This window comes from Falco cherrug, chromosome 3, assembly GCF_023634085.1.
Source record: "Falco cherrug isolate bFalChe1 chromosome 3, bFalChe1.pri, whole genome shotgun sequence".
NCBI classification, from domain to species: Eukaryota; Metazoa; Chordata; class Aves; order Falconiformes; family Falconidae; genus Falco; species Falco cherrug.
The window spans coordinates 99,568,664-99,583,881 of record NC_073699.1 but is presented as its reverse complement, the minus strand read 5'-3'; the positions used below and the strand labels follow the sequence as shown (position 1 = coordinate 99,583,881).

The window sequence follows — 15,218 nt, the reverse complement described above, 5'->3', positions numbered from 1 at the left end:
AAAAAGAAGGTCAAGGTGAGGAAAACCACATGCACTACAGATGCCTGTTGAGAGGGGACTCTGCAGAGGGCAACTCAGGTAAGCAAGCATGTTTTCTTCATCTGAAAACCATAACACAAATACGGATCTTCTGCAAATGCTTTAAAGAGAACTGTTACTCTGTAGTTACATAGGTTACAAGTACTTCTGCCTTTAATTTACAAGATGGAATAATGGACCGGAATAATTTACAAGATGTGACTTCATACTTACTATTTCATACACCAACCTTTGATTAACAACCTATTTTTCTTTTCCACTTCTCAAGAGAGATTTCAGGAAGCAACACATTTTCCTTCCGCAATCAAAGAGGTTTATGCATTTCCTAAGATTTTACACCAATCTCTCCAAATGTCCCTAAAACTTACATGCCAAAAGAGGAGAAGATTTAAATACCTGCCCAAGATTCTTTCAACTCATTTCAGGTGAAGTAAAAGTCAGACATTAAGAATTTGATGACTCTTTCACATGAAGTCAAGTCTTTTTATAAGATCAGTTGTGAACTGAACTCCCAGTTGAAATTGAAGCTACTTCAAATTCTGTGCAACACAGACCAATGCAGGGAGCTGCTCCACCACGGCAGTATGTGCTCCTGCCATTATCCTGCCTGGCAAAACCAGTTTGTAGCCCTGGTACACACTGTTCACTTCTAGTTACGCAGGCTTTAAAGATAGTGGCCACTAGTTCTTCACAGATCTCATACAGGAAACTGGTGGGATGATACAGAATTAAGAGTGGTGTAAGTGACATGAAAATTCAGCATTTCAGAGCAGATAATAATAGCAGACCACTGGAAAACTGGCAGCCAAAATCTCGGACCTCCAGGGGCAGATGGAATGCCCACCTCCAAGCAGTGGCTGCTTTCCTGGTCCAGCGGTGCTGCTCTGAGCACACATCCAGGGGCCGCCTGCCACTCCTTATAGACTTCAGACAAGTGCAATTTTAATTCCTCACATTTAGAGTGTTGTCCCTCATGGCAATATATGACATGAAAACAATATTTGGCACAGAAAACTCTAAATAACATTATGAAGCCTGATTTTTTTCAGTTATTAACCACACTTTGCTATCTATACTTGTCCTTCCTACAAAAATATACTCAAACCTTTATGTTCATGCCTTCAAAGCATGCATTTACCAACAATGACACAATAAAAAAGAAAAACATGATCTAGAACTCAAAGCTCCATATATTAAAATCAGTAAGTCTTCTCTTTTAAGAAAAACATCCATGGGAGAGCAATAGGATTTGGGAAATTGTAAAAGTGTTCTTTATAATACTCCCAATATACATTTAACTATTTGCTCAAAGTTTAATTAAAAAGGAAAATAAAGCACTTACTCTGGAAAGTTGTCCAGCTCCACAGTGCTTCACACTCTACTTTAATATTTCTGACTAACATGGCATGGAGTTTCCTTTGATCAGGTCCCTTTTCACTGTACCCTGGCTGAGACCCCTCAGCTTCTGGCAACAACCATACACTGAGAAAAACTAGTGTTTGTTTCACCTTCGTTACGTCCTGGTTTCGGCTGGGATGGAGTTTATTTTCTCCCTAGTAGCTGGTATCAACACTGTGTTTTGGATTTAGTATGAGAATAATGCTGGTAACACGCTGATGGTTTGGTTGTTGCTGAGTAGTGCTTACCCGAAGTCAAGGGCTTTGCAGGTTCCCATGCTCTGCAGGTGAGCAGGAGCACAAGAGCCGGAGGGAGCAGAGCCAGGGCAGCTGCCCTGACCTAGACAAAGGGATATCCCATCCCACAGAGTGCCCTGACCTAGACAAAGGGATATCCCATACCATAGAGCGCCCTGACCTAGACAAAGGGATATCCCATACCATAGAGCGCCCTGACCTAGACAAAGGGATATCCCATACCATAGAGCGCCCTGACCTAGACAAAGGGATATCCCATACCATAGAGCGCCCTGACCTAGACAAAGGGATATCCCATACCATAGAGCGCCCTGACCTAGACAAAGGGATATCCCATACCATAGAGCGCCCTGACCTAGACAAAGGGATATCCCATACCATAGAGCGCCCTGACCTAGACAAAGGGATATCCCATACCATAGAGCGCCCTGACCTAGACAAAGGGATATCCCATACCATAGAGCGCCCTGACCTAGACAAAGGGATATCCCATACCATAGAGCGCCCTGACCTAGACAAAGGGATATCCCATCCCACAGAGTGCCCTGACCTAGACAAAGGGATATCCCATCCCACAGAGTGCCCTGACCTAGACAAAGGGATATCCCATACCATAGAGTGTCGTGCTCAGTATATAAACTGGGCGGAGTTGGCTGGGAGGGGCTGATCATTGCTCAGGGACTGGCTGGCTGGCTGGGCATCGGTCAGCGGGTGGTGAGCAATTGTATTGTGCATCACTTGTTTTTTCTTTAGGTTTTATTTCTCTCTTTTTCCCTTTCATTACTATCACTATTATACTTTACAGTAAACTCTTCTTAACTCGTGAGTGTTACCTTTTTCCAGTTCTCCTCCCCATCCCACCAGGAGGGAAGTAAGCAAGTGGTTGTGTAGTATTTAGTTGCCAGGTGGGCTTAAACCATGACACAGTAATGCAAAAAGATGATACTAACAAGAGCTACAAAAGAAAAGGATATTGGCTCTTCCTATACTAATACTAGTACATTGAATCACAGAATGGTTTTGGTTGGAAGAGACCTTAAAGTTCATCTAGTTCCCACCCCCCTGCCCTGGGCAGGGACACCTGCACCAGCCCAGGCTGCTCCCAGCCCCATCCAGCCTGGCCCTGAGCCCTGCCAGGGATGGGGCACCCACAGCTGCTCTGGGCAGCCTGGGCCAGTGTCTCACCGCCCTCACAGTAGGGAATTTCTTCCTGTTATTTAACCTGTGTCTACCCTCTTTCAGTTTAATGCCATTCCCCCTTGGTCCTGTCACCCACTCTGTAACAGAGTGTCTCCCCATCCTTCATGTAGGCTCTCTTTAGGTACTGGCAGGCTGCTATAAGCTCTCTCTGAAGCCTCCTCTTCTTGAGACTAAACCACCCCAACTCTCTCAGCCTGTCTTCATAAAGGAGGTGCTCCAGCCCCCTGATGATCTTCATGGCCCTCCTCTGGACCTGCTCAAGCAGGTCCATCTCTTGCTTACGCTGGGGGCCCCAGAGCTTGATGCAGTACTCCAGGCAGGGTCTCGTGATAGCAGAGGAGAGGGGCAGAATCACTTTGCTCAGCCTGCTGGCCACACTTCTTTTGATGCAGCCCAGGATGCAATTGGCCTTCTGGGCTGCAAGTACAGATTGCTGGCTCATACTCGGTTTTTCATCCACCAATAGCCCCAAGTCCTTCCCCAGAGGGGTGCTCTCAATCCACTCATTGCCCAGCCTGTACCATGTTTGGGATTGCTCAAATCCAGGTACAGAACCTTGTACTTGGCCATGTTGAACTTCATCATGCTTCCACGGACCTACCTCTCTGGCCTGTCGAGGTCCCGCTTGATGGCATCCCTTCCCTCTAGGGAACCAACCACACCACTCGGCTTGGTACCATCTGCAAACTGCTGAGGGTGCACCCAAGTACAAGTAGTAGTCCTAAATTCAAAATAATTTTAGTGGCCAAATAATTCACTGTTTTCTCAGAACATTTTCCCCTTTCCCTAGTTGTTAATGTTATCAACATTGTCTGAGTTGAGCTTAACAGCTTCATACTGCAAGCTCTTCTGTCAGAGAGCCAAGGGGACAGAATGGATAACAAAACAGCAAATGATAAATCACTGCTTAGCGGCACAAACCCAGGAGATGGACACAGAGAGGCAGGAGCTCAGTAAATCTGAAGACACCAATATTCTGGATGAGGGGGGCCCGCGGGGGCCATAAATTCCCTCCTGCCACCCCAAGGGTATCACCACATGCAGGCTTTTGGTCACTCTGCACACTGTACCAGCCCACCTGCTTCCTGCAAGCTGCGCTTTAATTCATTCCTGTGCACCCTCATACACTAGTGGGATCTCTTGAGCTGATAGAAAACCAGAGGATCATCACAGCTCCCTTAATTCCTAGGCAGCAACTCAGGACAAAGTAGCACACGTACTTGTCTTCTGAGGACAAGCAACCAGGATACAAACCACACGAGAGGACTAAGAAGTAACAAGCATGTATGTAATCACTGCTGAAGGGCACACTATAACTTTTTTCAATGCCTGCCTTTTACAGCTTTTGGAAATTAACACACTCAGGGAATCTAAGTCATATACACATACGTGTATTCAAATGTCAGAACAACTAAGTATGAGTTCCAATTTTTAGGAGACATTTTTAATAGCAAAATTAATTACAGTTCTAATATGCCCACTTTTACTATGTCAAAATCTAATGGTTCATTCAATAAATAAAGTGTAGATCTATTATTCATACTACTTTACAATTGCTTTTCAGCCCACAGTCAACTAATATCTGTGGATACTGCAAAATCCCATGATTAAGACTGACTTTATAGACATAGAAAAAAGAAATATTTCATAACAGAGCTAAAACCCCAGAAGTATTCAAAAGAAAAGATTCAAAGACACTATTTTATTAATGACAAATTATTTCTGATTTTTACATTTTCCCTTTGTGTCAAAGAAAACTTGTTGATTCAAAGGCAAATAATTAGAACTGTGAGGAAAGAAAGCATCACTGAACTGGAACTTTACTCATACTGTAATTTATTATTTTCAATTTTTAGATGTGATGCAATATAATGTCTCCAGCATCTTCCAATATGGTGCAACTGTGGGCTTCCCCTGAGCAAAGAGCTCCTGTTTGCTTCCTTCCCCTCACCCCTCCCTTCCTTAGCTGCCTCTCCACCAGATCCAACAACTGTGCAGCCACAAAATAAGACAGTCCAGCAAGCTCATCTGACAGAAAACTTAGTCTTCTGCCAGCCTCCAAAAAACAACGGTTTTCCATCAGACCAGTTTACTGAACTTCTCTTGCCCCAGGAGCAGAGGAAGTGTATGAATCAGTACAGAAACATAACAGCAATCCAATTCTTTTTGTGGGAGCTGCAGTTGTACCAGACAGCATCACATCCAGCTACACGCTCAGGGCATAGCTCTAAGCCAGAACTGACCTAATTTTATGTTGCCCTCCAAAAAGAAAAGATGGACCCGACTTCCCACTTGTGCCAGAATAGCACTGGTGTAGGCAGATGACCTGCAAGGTCTGGGAGCTGATCAGAGCCTTAATCCTACAATGACAAAAAAACCCACAATCCCTTTCCAACTGGACCATGTTGGTTACCCACTTAATCATGCCATTAACAAATGCTAGCAGTAGCACAAACAAGGGGGGACACGTGTGAATAGGTGGGCAGGGGGAGAACGGGGACATCCCCTCCCACAGAAGCACAGGCTGAGACTTCAATGCCAAACCAAGGAGGTAAGGAAGGAGAGGATCTCCATCTCGTGAGGCGAGTGGGCACAGACCAGCGCATTCGACCCACACCAGTCCCCATTGCCGTGGGTGAACACCCCAGCAGATGTGAAATTTCCTTGTGTTTTAGTAGGGTTTATGGTGTCTGCATCCTTCCACTCTGCAATATTCTTATTATTCTTCTTCTGACAGTTTAATGAATGACCTAGCAGAGTGGTCCCACTAAAGCAGCACTTCTGCAGTAAAGAAACAGGACTGCTCTTCCTAGTCCGTTACTGTTTACTAAATAAAACCAATCATTTTTCTTTATCTGTTTTTTTTCTTCCCATCTTCATCTTATTGTACACTGGAAGTATCTGGAAATCTATTGCCACAGGAATGTACACTAACTGTATACGCAGTGTCCGTGCCTTCACTCTCTCCTCATCAGCTATAAACAAATATCAGTTAATTCACTTTTAAAATAACATATACATTTGCATGTTAAAATATCCTGAAGTAGAATTTTCTTCACTTTTTCAAGTGTATGTTAAAATGTCAATTGGCACAAACAAATATCTACAAGCTTACACATTATACAATATCTGCCAGAATAAAATGCAACACAGAAAAGCGAAATGGGCCAGTTCTCAGCTCTACAAAGACAGAGGCAGAATGCAAGCAGGGGAAAAAAAACCTCTATTAAAAAAAAAATAAAATTTTAAAGTGCTAATACACTGTAAGGATGAAACATTCCATTTACATGAGCAAAAGACTTAATATAAATTATTACAAGTCTATGAATAACACTTATACTACCGTTGACAGAAGAACCCCAGGCACAAACCCAGGTATTCTCAGAAGAAAGCTGAAATTAACACCCAGTAGCACTTCCAAAAAAGCCGTTTCCAACTGCTCTTAACTCTTTGAATTAATTTTCAAGACTGTTTTTCTGAGGTCAGGAGCAGAGCCCATGCCAAAGAATGTGATCTGTTCTGTTAGTCAAAAGGGAGTATTTAGTTTGGGAAGCATCAGGAATTTTTAAAGGGTCATATTTTTGGACTTTTTGCAGGTTACTACCAGGAAAATTCCAGATTATTGGGAATAAATTACGGGAGAAAAAAAGTGATGTGTAACTACCAAAAGGTTATAAGGGAGTTTAATATGCATTACTACACACCAAGTCTGAAAAGCAGTCAAGTGTTCCTAGCCAGAACCATATAAATGAGAAAGATTCCGTATGTTCATCCAAATCAATCTGTACAGAACTTAATCATAATTCCAGAGAAGGAAGAGCACCTTATCCCACCAGTAACTGCATTCAAAATTTCCTCTTGCATACAGTTTCTGCAGGATGGCCTCACTGCAGGAGTATCTTTGGCGTCAGGGATGTCCACAACATGAGAAGCAGACTTTTGTACTGCTGGAAGAGCGTGGAAAGATATTCAATGATACATGGCCACACATAAATGAAAAAGGACTCTTACAGTTTATCTGCACAAAGAAGCTACTCTGTACTGAAGGTATGAATTTACAGTGCAAATTAAAGCGCTCTGTAACTCCTTCCACATGCAATGAGTTGAACACTCCAGGATAATGAACTACTTCACATTCAACCAGAATATTCAATAATACCCAAAACAGGCGTGTGTGGAGCAACAGGTGTTGGGTACATCCTGCCTTATTCCACAGCAGCTTCTCTTGGAAGGCACACCCTCAGTATCAGAAAAATAGAAACTTAAAAAAAAAAAAAAAGAAAAAAATCTAAATAGTTTAACTTAACACCTTCACTTTCCACAGATTTCCAGAAAAGAACACACTCCCACTTCACAGTTTGTAGACAGAAAGTTCATTTACACAGACGCTCATGCTACTGACACAAGTCCTGCCAAACCCTGCAACTGAAGATGTTTGGGAACACCAAAGATGTTACCCCTTTTTGCTGCCAGCCTCACCTCCTGCCAAAGATGGCCATTGCTGCAGCACAGTAAGCAATCTGTGCCTCATAACTCCCCAGTTAGAGGCCACTGTCCTTGCTTTCGACGTACCATTTGTTAACTACCCCAGCAGCACAGCAAGCATACATGCTGTTCTGCTACTCCATCCAGCAGCCTGAGGAGGAGCAGAGCAGAGAATTAGACATTTGAACTTCATCCATCACCCTACCAAAGCTTAGCAGGGTTTATTAGCCATAACCTTCAGGAAGATTAATTTGAATAAGTTTTTAAAATGTATTAGGTAAATCATAGATAGTTTAAAAGTGACTGTAAAATGCTTTTGTTTAATTTAGTTTAGAAGTCTGCTAAACAAATGGCAGTCCCTTCCAAATAAAAGTATCCATAACAGATTTTAATGTGATTTCATTAATACAGTTTTGACATTAGCTCCAATTAATATTCCAGGATGTCCATGCAGTTAATTTGGGATATTTTTTTCTGAATGTTCCTATGTATGCAAGCCCAGAGGCAGCTATTCATTTTTTTCTGAGGCACAAAATGCAGTGAAGACAGAGGGCTGTGTTTAGCACTGGGCAGGAAGGTAGCTGTGAAGAAGTGTGAAGTGAAAGCATTTCAAGCAAGTATTTTTGTAAGGCCCTCACAAAAATGACAAAAATGGTTCTGTTGCTTAGCTCATTTTTCAGCTGAATTACTTAGTCAGATGGAAAGCTAAGGTATGTGACCTTCTGTGCCAAGTAAGGTCACTTTTTCTTTTTTTTTAAAGTAGAGTTTAGAAATAGAAACTACTCTGAAAAGACAAGCAAAACTTCTGGTGAAAACTCAAGGTGAACACATTTTCTAAAGGATAACTGTGCAGGCAATTAGACACACAAAACAGACGTAACCTAACAGGCTCAGATTTCTGAGAAGAAACATAGATTATACCACCCCAACTGATCATTCTGATGCGTACTGCAGGCCAAATTCTTCCTTGGCAAGTCACCTCAAGCACACCAGAAAAAAAAATTGCACACTTCCACCTTTTTAAGGAGCAATAGACATAACGAAATTCCTACTCTGATGAGAGCCATGGCGTTTGTTTTTAATAAGTCTTAGCTTCTATAGTTAATGCTAGATCCTGCTTTACTTTTCAGTATTTGTATTCCCTCCCAGCAAAGCCCAGAGTGGATTAGACAGAGGCTTAATCTTACAAACTGAACTGACATTTCTGTGTCAGAAGTGACAGACAGAAACTCTCTGCAGTTGAATCACTCAACCCACATACTCCCCCAGCCAGCTGCGGCAGTGGGATACATCAGGTCGCAATTCCTGTGGGCGAGAAGACTTCTTCACAGAGTAGCTTCATTCAGGACTCCTTTAAAACAGTGGAAGGCCTTTAGCAGGCTTTCTCTTGTACCCAATTTTCATCAAAATTAAGTAAATTTTTAATGTTTAGGACACGTTTACTTTCCATGACCAAATCAATTTTTACGGAACACGCAGATCTAATAATATCGCAATTACAATTTTCTATAAAGCTTTCAAACTTCTTACAGAGATATCAGCTGTGTCACATTAATAAAGTCTACAATGCTGCACACAACTCTAGAAACCTTTAGGTATGTGAATATTCCGTGTTTATTTGGGTAGGCAAATCAGGTAACCACTCTCATAGGTATTTATAGCATTGGGATTTCAGGACCTTTTCCTGAGAGGTAAGAGGCAACCACATCCAACTTCACAGAGTATTCAGGTTACAGAGCTCATGTGTGGTCAGGGATCTTATAATCAATGCTGCAATCCACCACCAAAAAGTCTAATTCTCATCAATTATAAAAGCTGCTTTACACAATGGGTATAAGTATTTCTCTCAAGGCCTAACTCAGCATTCAGGGAAGCCTCACCCCACCAAAGGTAGCGGCGTATGTGTGAATTCATCCCAATTCGCAGCAGTTTAAAAGCACAGCAGTACAAGCCTCACGACATGATAGCAAGCGGGGTTCAAGTTTTTCAAAAAACAAATGGCATAAAGTAACTAAGAATAAACTCGAAACAGACACCAGATTTTAAAAAACATTTGTTCAATCTTTTATTTCCAAAGTAATTAAACACTCAATAAGAAATGGCTAGGCTAAAACTGCCGAATGATATAGTTGTGTTTATACAACTGCAGCCTCTTTCCACAGCTACATTTCAAACAGGAGAAATATATAATTGATTTGGGTTTTGTTTTTTTAAATCAAAGCCAGGCTAAGGATTTTCCCATAAGCTTTCCAGGAAAGTCAACCTCTGGACTAAAACTAAACAGAAAAAATTCAGCAGGAGACTATTTCATTAAGTTAGGACTACGCAAAGGCAACATTCAGACAGAAGACGATGGTGCAAATTCTTACGTAACTTTCCATTTAGCAGGCTACTACAGGCTACCAGCTATTATAACAAGAACGTAACATAACCATTTATTTCAAAAACACTCAACTGAATTCAAGGCACAGCCGTTACATTGTGTACTCCCTACTTCTGTCTGATCTTCATATATTAATCTCCAGTATCAGGAACAAATTATTAAAAAGCACGAGAATGTGTTCTGTTCCACAAAAACACTTTTGTCCACACAACTATGCATGTTTTATTCCAAAAAGCAGTAGATAATTTCATAGAATCACAGCATTTTGCCAAGTTTTAATTTTGGCAAAAATATTAACTGTCAAGAGTTTCAGTTTATTTATAAAATAATTACTTGGAGAAGCTAGGATATTTATTTTGAAATTTCATATGCTGCATCACCTTCTTGTAAGCTAAAGTAGTACAACAAATACCTGCAACAACAAAGCTTCTGTAACCAGGAAAAGAGTTTGGGGTGTCTTGTGAAATTATTTTTATAAAAGCTGCAAACAGTAACACCTGAAACATTCCAGAAACTTTTGCAGAATATGAACAGACCCAAGACCTATTTTACCAATTCTTAAATCCTTTAAAATTATTGGGAGTAATACATCTCTCTGCGTATACTGGATCATTAACCAAATGTAAGTGAAGCAGTTGTTCAACACAAACCTATAAAAGCATCATCTTAACCAACATATCAAAAAAATACCATCTTTAAAGTTAATTTTGCATTTCAAGGTCTTCCTTAGAACCTGCTTACAATGTACCTAAAAGCTGGAGTGAGGATAGAGGAGACATCAGATCTGTGGATACTTTACACTCACTAAGACCTCTTTGCCCTGACAATAGGGCAACTACAGTAACAGTTGTTTCATTCGTTTTTACCTGAAATCCTGAGAAGTACAAACACTCTGAGTTCTAAAGTTGCTTTCAGAAATTGAAGCAAGTAATTTTGTCACAATTTTCATGCCAGAAAAACACACATAATAAAACATGTTCGCAAACACAGAAAAGAATGTTTGGAAGTGAAAAGTCATCAATGACATAGCTTATACTGGATATATGTTTGTACAACACATGTTTTTTTTCTGTCCTTCACCTGTCTGCCACCAATCACAACCTGGTGTTTCACCTTAACACCAGGTGTAAAGCATAGTGAGGCTGCTGCTCCACAGGCAGCAAAACCACTGAAGGAGACAATCACCTGTCAGTGATTAAAGGTCCTGTGGGACGTACAGTTTGATCAGTTTACTCTGTTCTTTCCTACTGACTTTGAGGAAAGATGTGGTAAATTTCCAATTTTTTCCCACTGTCCAGGCAGTATGGATGGGAATCAGTAGATGTGTAGTCTATTTGCAGTTCTGCTATTAAATGCTATTCATACTATGTTACTCCTCATAAAATGAAAGAGACAGACAACAAAATAACTCACAGAATGATTTTACCTGAGCAGCCACCCCAAATTTGGCTTCTTGGAGGTTGTTTCACTTAAAAAGACCAACTGGTAAAGTCCAGTATTCTATTAATAGAAATTCATTTATTTACGTCATATGTATATGGGACAGAAGAGGATGGGATAGAGGAAAAGGTGAGACAACAAAAAAAAAAGGTTTCCAACTAGTTTATGAGCTCTTCTATCACCAAGTATTTACACTGTTACATATGTAATCGAGGGATGAATATTAAGTAGCTAGCCTGTGAATTTTCTGAAAAAGCTCAACTACCCACAGATGCATGTGGGTAGCGATGTGATGCTATTCCTGGAATGCCTATTTGTAATGTACATGTTTCAGAAATGGTATCACTCATCCTCAGGCAATTCAGTATTCAAATTCTGCCTTCTGTGACACCCTTGCAGTAATTCTGACTTGTACGGGGATTGCTGTACCGAAGTATTTTACAGAGCAATCTAATTTTTAGGATTACATTCAAGTAAAATAGCATCTTGACACTATCTGCAAAATAAATACAATAACTAAAGTACTAACTTCCATATAAGTGGATACTCTCATGTCTGGATATTTTGACCAGGAAGGCTTAGCCCAACTTTATAGGAATTACTTAAAATTCCACTAAACATTTTGAGAACTTATATAGCTTCCGTTCACTAGCTATCACAGAGTGTTTCATTTTTTTTGAGCAAGCATCAGCATATCCCTCTAATTATTTTCTTCATATTATACCTACAAAAACCAGGTACAGAAACCTTCACTAATTTTTCTTTGATGACACAGGAGGTGACTATTAAATTCATACACACAGGGCTGGAAACTTGTCTTCTAGTTTCACAGGTGAAAAGTCCTTCCACTTACTCAAAGATGAAAATTTAAGCAATATTTGGTAAGACACACTTAAATCTTGAGCAAATGTTTTCTAAAATCCATCAACATGTAAATACACTACTTTGTACTAGGAAGATTTCAGAATCTATTTCTGTTATGGTCATGAGAAAAAGACTGAAATATGATGTTTAAAGGAGCAATAAAATCTACAACTACAAGCTTCTCTCCTGTACAGAAAACTAACAAGTTGAGCAGCTGCTCAAGATCAGCAGGTTTAAATCAGTGTCTTCCTCCACAAAGAACGGGCGATGTCCTGGGAGTAAAATTATGGACAACTGCAATTCTACAGAACCGACTGCAGCCTTCCCAGTAAATATCCAGCCACTTTCCCTTTTGCATGGCAGCATCTCTGATCACTCTATGCCACCATCTCTGTTCCTTTAGACCATATCAAGGCAATGAATGCTCCTGAATTTCATTCCTGCTTGTTGGGCACAATATCATCCACCTAATGTTTTAACATGAGGAATTTTCTCTTACCTACTGTAATTCCTGCAAGCCAGGCTGCTTTATCTGGTAATTACCAAGGCACACTCTTTATTTTAACCTCTTGTAAGGAAGCAATTTTTATCACAATGTCCACAGCTGCTATTCAGGAATGATTAGTTTCAGGGCTTTCAAACCTTTCCACATCATTTGAATGCACTATACAATGGCACATTTCAAAATTGTGGGCTTCTTCAGCCAGCTACATCCATTGGAAGAAGTGGTGAATGATTCAGTCTTCTCAGCCTAAATGTACTCTCCCTTTTACACTTTTCCTTAATTGTTTCTGCATATGGACACCCTCTTGGAATTATGTAATGCATGTATGTCAGCACAAATCTATCATGCTCCAAACTTTAAACGAGAGGCATCAATTGAATCTTACTTGGAAAAATGATACATGAAAAAGCAGCACAGTGAAGAAATGTAGTGACAGAATTCATTACTAAAAAAACTTTTAAACTTTGTATAACATTTAGATTAGGCTGCAGAGACTTCAGAATATTTACCTTAACTTTCCCCTTCACATGACCAACAGTTCTTTGAGTCTTGCATTCAAAGTTAGGCCTCAAACCATGTATTTTCTCCAAAATAAGAGCACTGCTATCAAAAGTGATAGTTGAAGCATTACCAATTCTGTTTCCACTTAAAACTATTGCGATAGTATTTAAGTAAGTTTTTGCCAATTGATTTCTATTCACTAATATTTAGACATCAAATTTCTGCATAATAAAAAATATGAGGTATTTTCCTTTTACAGACTTTTATAATTTAAAATGTGTCTTTCTAGGTTCTTACACTGCAAGCAAACTTCAGCTAAATGCCCCCTAAGATGCATTAACATAGAACAGGCCCAAACCAAGAACTTGACATAAAATAGTAAATCTTCTGTCCCATGCTAAACCCCTGCAGCTCTCTGCAGACCTCAGCTCTCCTTGGGGGTCCTAGACCATGGTGGAGCCTACCTCACACTGAGAGGAAGTTAGATGCAAAAATCTATGAAGCCTCTGAGGTCCAGCCACCAGAGAGGAAAATACAAGCTTCCTATATTTAAGCTGTCTCTATTTCAGAATGTCATTACTGGAATTCCTTATGACTTTTTTTAACTTTAAAAGTCCTTCTCATCCTGACTTCACAATGTTATTTATGTGTGTACACATAAAAGTTTCCCTAAAGCTTTCAGTTCTGTCGTATCAGAATTTCCACTAAAAAGGTCATCAGAACTGAATGCTTATTGCTTTTAGCCACACAAAACAGCGCTGTGGTTTCTTGCCTCTACTAAAAACATGTATTACATCTATATTTCCAGTTCTGTAAGTCCTATTAAAGAGGACAATCAGTTAAATTGTGCATTATCCAATTCATATACAGATTCTGTATTAAAAGCCTGACTTGAGCTGACAAAGTCACAAAATATAAGAGAAGTTACTGAACAAATTCAGTATCCAATTACAGTCAGGTAAACTATAGTAACAGCTCTGAAACAAATACTGTTACCGTGGTGTAAAGTCTGAAGTAACTGGGAGCAGAACCTAACCACCTGGCATTTTCTCACTTCACCAAACCTAAAGCCCTGGAAGGGTCAACAATGAGTAACTATGTAATTCGTGAGGAGAAATGACTAGAAAACCAGGATACAGAGGTGAAATAAGGATAAATGCTTTTCTTCCATGCTGAATTTTCTGGATTTTGTTAGTCTAAGCCAGGCCATGGGTATTGCTTTAATACGCCATGAATATTTTCAGTATGAAATTCCATTCATTTAAAAATAAGATGTGATTCATACAGAATTCACAAGGCAGGCCCTGGAATTTTAAGTAGCTTGGATGTAACAGGCAGATGTCTAAACCCTTAAACAACTTTAGCTGGAATTTCTTTTTCTAGATAATAAATGTAATTGTTTTAACTATGGACTGCGACTACTTGGAGACTTTCATGTTTGTTTCTATATCTAGTTTATGTTACTTCAGAAAAAATACTAAGGGCTCAAATCTGAAAAGTGCAAATTTTGTTCACAGAAGTAGTCTCTTCACGGCTTAGCTTTTCTAGGGTTGTACTTGCACCTCACACATGGAAAAGCATACCTAGAGAAAAGGTATGAGAAAAATACCTCAAAACACCCACAAACATTACAGAAAGTACATGTTTAAATGAATGATATCTCAAAAAATTAAAACCTTAATTAGGCTTCAGAACATCACTTATAAGCATGCAAAATTAACCCCTCACTGACTACCTTTGCCACACTATCCTGGAGCAAACCGTCGAGCAAACCTGCAATCACAAGCTCCCAGAGCCGCGTAGAACCGCAGGAAAACTCCAAACCTGGGGAAAACTCACCTCTTTTGCTGAAGGTAACGCACGGAACACTCATACCCCGGGGCAGCACTGGCCTGCCTGGCTTCGGGCTAGGAGAGAAGCGGGCTCAGCTCCCGCCCTCCCTTTTGCAGGTGCCCGTCGGCGCTCAGGGACAGCCCCGGGCCGCCCGGGAAAACGCGAGGCGACAGCGCCGGGAGCGTGGCGCTCCCGCTGCCGGACCTCGGCGGCCGCTCGGGGCAACCCCCGCCCGCCGTTCCCTACCTTTGCCCCTCGCCGTGCTCAGCCAGGCGGCGGCCTGCCCCGGGATGCGGCGCGGGTGGGACAGCGG

At 40.7% G+C, this 15,218-nt stretch overlaps 1 protein-coding gene across 1 annotated transcript in view; it reads right to left on the bottom strand.

The window, feature by feature from the left end:
- Nucleotides 1–14,930, bottom strand: part of RNF144B (ring finger protein 144B) — a 96,185-nt gene extending 81,255 nt beyond the window's left edge. The window contains exon 1 of the mRNA XM_027799180.2: nucleotides 14,912–14,930. The gene's annotated coding sequence lies outside the window, so the exon portion shown is untranslated. The remainder of the gene's footprint in view (nucleotides 1–14,911) is intronic.
- Nucleotides 14,931–15,218: the final 288 nt, after the last annotated feature.